This window comes from Aquila chrysaetos, chromosome 8, assembly GCF_900496995.4.
Source record: "Aquila chrysaetos chrysaetos chromosome 8, bAquChr1.4, whole genome shotgun sequence".
NCBI lineage: Eukaryota > Metazoa > Chordata > Aves > Accipitriformes > Accipitridae > Aquila > Aquila chrysaetos.
The window spans coordinates 20,416,128-20,422,159 of NC_044011.1; the positions used below are offsets into that span (position 1 = coordinate 20,416,128).

Sequence of the window (6,032 nt, forward strand, 5' to 3'; positions counted from 1 at the left end):
GCATCTCCCTCTCCCCTTCCCCTCCTCAGGAAGCTGTAGGGAGCAACGAGGTCACCCCTCAGCCTCCTTTTCTCCAAACTAGACAAACCCAGAGCTCTTAGCCACTCCTCATAGGACATTCCTTCCAGCCCTCTCACCAGCTTTGGTGGTTGCCCTCCTCTGGACACATTCAAGGACTTTCACATCCTTCTTAAATTGTGGGGCCCAGAACTGCACACAGTACTCGAGGTGAGGCCGCGCCAATGCTGAATACAGTGGGATAATCACCTCTTTTGACCAGCTGGTTAGCTGTGTTTGATGCACCCCAGGATGCGGTTTGCCCTCTTGGCTCCCAGGGCACACTGCTGGCTCCTACTGAGCCTGCCGTCAACCAGCACCCCCAGATCCCTTTCTGCAGGGCTGGTCTCCAGCCACTCCTCTCCCAATTTATACTTGTGTCCAGCATTACTCCATGCTATGTGCAGGATCCAGCATTTGGACTTGTTAAATTTCATCCCGTTAATCATTGCCCAATGCTCCAATCTATCTAGAACCCTCTGCAAGGCCTCTCATGCCTCAAGAGTCAACAGCACCTCCCAGTTTGGTATTATCAGCAAACTTGCTAATGGTGCATTCAACTCCTGCATTCAGATCACTGATAAATACATTGAACAGAAACATACCCTACAGGGCATCTCCCAGGAGTACTCCAACCAGAAAAGTGTGAACAATAAATGTGTGACAACCATTTTGAACTCTGTTGGTTATGTATTTTTGTTTTACAGACTTCTGCTGAAACAACTTAGCTAAGAGTCACAGCCACAGCTGATGATTAACTACTTAACTGCTAAGACTTGTGAGGTGTCTACTTGGTCCCAAAGGCCAGGGGCAAGGTTAAGGCACTATGATGAAGTTCACATGGTTTGTGCCCTCACACTACTGACTCAAGGACTCAAAAGCCTGTCTGAAATAAATAACTTTCACTGTGCCAGTACAGTGTGCTCCTACAGCAGTCAGAGGGAGCGATGGTACTATGGAGGAAAGTCAGGCTTATTTTGGGGTCCTCACTACCATGCTACAGGTTTTCAAAAGTGCAGTACAGACATTTCTGGGTCTTGTTCATGCCTGTGCATTTTCAAATTCATGCAGTTAAACCAGTACCAGTTCTCACATGCACGTTTATTGTGCCCTGACCTCCGTCAAAACAATCAAAAAAAAATGAGAGTTCACAGTTGCACAGTATTTTTTCTGAAGATTATACACACCCACTTTAAAATTTGGCCCACTCTCTCTGGCTTGGCTCACAAAACTACGTTTCCACTAATCGGCAGCTGAGCGCAGTGGGGAGAGAGGATTCAATAATAATCTGGCCTGGAAGTCCAGCTGCTTTAGGTGTAGGTGTGTGTCTGTTTGCACAGAGGTGGCAGCCGAGCAGCAAAGGGACAACAGGGCAGCCGTGCTCTCAGCCCAGGAGCGGAGCAGGGCTGGGCTCTCCCGTGCTCCGCTCCTGCCAGCACATTTTCATTAGAGAAGGTCAGACGCAGAGTGTGCCAAAATCCACACAAATAACAGACCTCCAGTGAGGCTGCGACAACACTGCCATCCCCGCGGAGGAGAGTGCCAGCGTGCAGACACAATCCTCGGCAAAGGCTGAGTGCAACCCACAGACTCCCCTCTCTAGTTGTTCTTGCACTGGGCTGTGCTCAGTGCTACCGGTATTAACTCCTAGTGATGGTAATGAGAAGAAAGAGAGACCAAAGGAAGCCCTTTGTACTTGACAACAGTTTCTCCCAAGCCAAATTTTATATTGCAAGTAAACTAAACTCGCCATCAAAGACCTTCATTGAAGCTCTCCCCATCTTCCCCAAAATGTTAAGTCCACCTTTCCCCCAGTCTGTTGCATCAGGATATTCCTCCCTGCAGCCATGCTCTGCTGTATGCTCTCCAGAGGGAAAGCAAAATGTTAATTCTCCCATCACCTCTTTCATGCCTTCAGCCTTCAGACAAATGTCCTCACCTTACTGTATGAGTCAGATTTCTGATTCTTTTCTTCCTGTGAAAGGGATTTAGAGGGTAATTCCTCATTAATAAGAATATTATAATTCTTACTAAGAATTCCTTGTTAATGAGAGATCTGCCAAACACATGACGAGTAATTTATAAAGTGCTTGATCCCAGCAATACCTATACTCTGAATTTCTGATGTCCAGCAATTATCTGAAGCCCTAGTAGAAATCCTCTTCTGGCATAAACAGGCACACCACCATTTCCACGGACTTCAGGAGACAGAGGACAGCTACATTGCCAAAATCCTGGCTTGGCTTCCCAGCTCTGCTGCAAGCACTCCTTTCTCCTTTGTTCCAGCCACAGATGGGCAGCTGCTTGAAAGCTCCTTCAATTAGGATCTTCCCAAAGAGCAGAAAGATGCCTGGGTGATCCTGCTCCACCTGCTGCATAGCTGCTCCACCTCCACGGGCACGATGCCTCGCACTAAGCAGGCACATCACGGCAGTAACAGTATGCCCCCACCGATCTTCTTCCAGTGCACGAGTAATGAAGCAAGGACCCTGACGAGATATCCGTGTGGCGCAGGGAACTTGAGCAAGCTCGCGATGCTTTATGTTCCCCTGGGCAACAGGTATTATGCCATTGACATGCAGCAGTAGGGGCAGTTAAGGGTCATTCCTTTTTTCCTTCCTTTGCCATGCAAACCTTTAAGATAAATAGTCCTCAGAAGCAGGTCACAAGCATATTACAGTTGAGGGAGGCAGAACAGAGAGGCAAAATCACTCAGCTCAGTCATACCCATGCTGGCCCTCTCCAGGGCTGGCTTCAGGCTCTGCGCGTTGCATCCTGTACCTGCAAGCACTGAGGTGCCGAGCCAGCTCGGTGGGTCTGGAAGGAGCCAGGTCCATGCCCCAGCACAGGTGGGAGGGAAGAGGTGAAGAAGCAGAACAGGGACTCTCCCGGTCACAGCCCTGGGAAGTTAAATTGAACAAGGTACAAGCACCGCTTACAAAAACGTCAGGAAAGTCTGCCATAAAACTTTTGACAGAAAACGCCCCTTACTCTGCACTTGTACTCCGACCAGCCCAGCTGCTGCACTGCCTTCAGCACTGGATTACAGCTTGCGCCATATTTTGCTACCGACCGTTCAGTTCCCATGTCCTCCCCGGCCGGACGCCAAGGTCTGCAGCCTGCTCCCTTTCCGCCGTCGGGCCGGCCAGCCCACCTAGCGCTGACTGCGCCGATGGGAAAGGCTGCCCGACGGCGAGGAAAGACTCCCACGCAGTTCAATATATTCTTTGGCAGAAAATTGAGATTGAAAAGCAGGCTAAACTCAATTACTATTTGTGTAACTGGAGTATCCTGGTTACAGAGCTTGTAACCATAGCAATCATTTAAATAAAGCTTTAAAGAAAGTATTCCCTCGTTATTAAGATGTTGATCCTTGATTCTGATTCAGTTTCTTGATCCTCCTCTTGCCTCCGATCTCAGAGGTGCTGTCTGCCTCCAGGTCTTACAGAAGATACAGGAAAGGAAGAGCTCAGCTCAGAACCGCCGAGTATCCTCAACTAGTATTTGTGGTTTGTGCCAATAGAATGATGCTTCCTAAACATACGATACAAAAGGATCAGTTTGTCATGTGGGGATTGGAAGGTTTGTGAACATTATACAAGTCATCAGCTAGCAGGGATGTCTCTTAGAACAAGTCCCAGGCAATTAAACTGAGCCTACTATTAATCACATTCCAAACACAAGGTATTAACTTAGGTTGGAGCCAAACTCATCTAAAAGCTCAGGCACTGAAAAAAAAAAAAAGAAGAAAAAAAAAAAGGCAGAAGTATTGGGCAATTGGCAATTTATATTATTAAGTCTCCTTGATTTTATAGCCGGATTACCTTCTATCTCCAAAGACTCCATTCCACAGTTATGATCCCTGTATTAGTAAGAGTCATGCAGGCATCACACAAAGGCAGCATTGATTTGTTATTCTGTAACTCTGTCTGGATAACCAGGGAGATTTTTATTTTGAAAAGATCCTGCCGGAGCTTTTTATTTTTTCAACTGCTCGTTAAATGAGTATGTAACCAGGAAAATGGGACAGAGAAGCAGTAAGATGGATTGATCTGCACACGTGTTTTTCTCACAAGAAAACAAGTGCAGTGCACGTTTAACAAAAGGGAGTAGCTTCGGGGTTATATTATATAAAGGAGCAGACATAAACCCTTGAATATACAGCACTCCAGGCAGCTACATTACAAAAATGAGACGTTTTTCTTCATGGGAGGAAAGAGCAAATTTCTTCTTGGAACATGGCTTGAGAGCTAGTCCTGGATGCCACCACGGCTGGTTCAGCCCTGCAAGCTTTGCTGACGTGAGCACTGCATCAGGCGGTCTGTGGGCTAAGGAGCTGTATCGGCCACTGGAGTTTCTCTGCACATCCTGTTGATGTTGGTTGGGCATCACTGAATGAAAAGCGAATGTGCAGGAAACCCAGTGACTAATACACGTATTTAAGGCCAAAAAATACTAATGTACCAAGTCAATGACAAAGCATAGCAGCTGCAGCCTTAACAGGAAAGCAGGTTTTGTTTTATATGGCCAGGTTTTACTAGCATCAAAATGAACAGAAGTTGTTTCACAGAATACTGTCAGACTACAAATCAAATACGAATATAGCTGTGTGAAACCTGGACATGTATTTTTAGGTGCACACACCCACACACATATGCAGCCTGAATAGTTCATTCCCCTCCTCCGATACAATCAGGGATGCCTCCAGCAGGAACATGAGCCCAGGCATGCTCCTAACCCAATTTGCCTGTGCCACCCCTATTTTAACTACATACTATATCATGTAACAGCTTGAAAAGCTTTTTTTCAGTGACTTTTTCTTTCCTCCACATTCTCACAATACTATTCAGTTTCTTTTAGCAACACAGTAATTACCGCAGCAGATCAAACCTGAAGTTCTGCAGTTTAGTGCTCAGTAACAAAAGTAGGAAAAACTGCAGTAATTAAACTAGGGGAACAGTCTCCTCGAAATATTAGTTCTCATTTAGTTTTCACACATAGGCTTAAGTATTAAACCATGATCTAAGATCCCTTCAGCAAAATATCGATATGGAATCGCTGCATTCACTTGCAATTACATCATGGTAGCTTATTTACATTTCCACCTCATAAACAGATCTGCATATTTTAAGAGGCAGCTGTCCAGAGTGCCTTTCACAATTAACACAACACACAGTTTTTCAGCTTCAAGGTTATTCAAACCAGCCACACTATCCACTTCCAAAATGTAACCTGAACAGCTATGGCTGGCTCTTCAGAGAGTGTTTCCGATCTCCAAATCACACCTCATCTCTCTTGAGCCTTGGCCCTCCTTCGCCCATGGCAGTATTTGCTCTACTTTTGTAAGTCCAGATTGCCTTGACCATTCACATCCTTCCCGAACTTCTCTGTGGTAATACGCAAAGGCTGAAAAATCATGCTGTAAGCATACGGAGCAAGGTTTGCTAAAATGCATGCTTAGATGATTAGTCAGACTACTGAAAACCTTACAGAGGAAGCAAGGATTTGAGTCTCCCTCCCTTGCAACAGGGTTTCAGAGATGAAGCGTTCAGTCGTAACATGGGAAACGCTTTTGCCTAGTGCTACCGTATTGCGTTCTCCCCTACAGAAGCCCTTCTGAGATTTCTCAGGCATCAGAGGGCATATTTCCATTAACAGACTCCACCAGAAGTGAAGGATTCAGCACTCTGTCCTCTATTCAACCCCACTGGCAACGGCCGGCGCAGCACATGGGTGTTCCCAAAACGGCTCCTGCAGGACATGCTACACTGCAGGAGGAGCATTTCCAATGTCAACAAAGCGAACAGGACTTCTGTTTTGCAAGGGGACATGTGACCCCCCTCACCACCACCTTTTTAGTACAGCAGTCTTCAAAATGACTACATCAAACCTTCATTGTAATTGACACTGAAAACCAGTTTTCACTGTGCCCTTTAATACTTAAGGCAACTAGAGTAAGTCTCTCTACAAAAGAG

The 6,032-nt window shown here is 46.1% G+C and overlaps 1 long non-coding RNA gene across 1 annotated transcript; it reads right to left on the reverse strand.

Moving 5' to 3' along the window:
- Positions 1 to 1,139: 1,139 nt before the first annotated feature.
- On the reverse strand, positions 1,140 to 3,899 carry LOC121233504. The gene is made up of 2 exons (XR_005933082.1): positions 2,164 to 3,899; positions 1,140 to 2,032 (listed from the first exon to the last, which is right to left on the reverse strand). It is a non-coding gene; the product is annotated as an uncharacterized LOC121233504 (long non-coding RNA).
- Between the last annotated feature and the right edge of the window lie 2,133 nt (positions 3,900 to 6,032).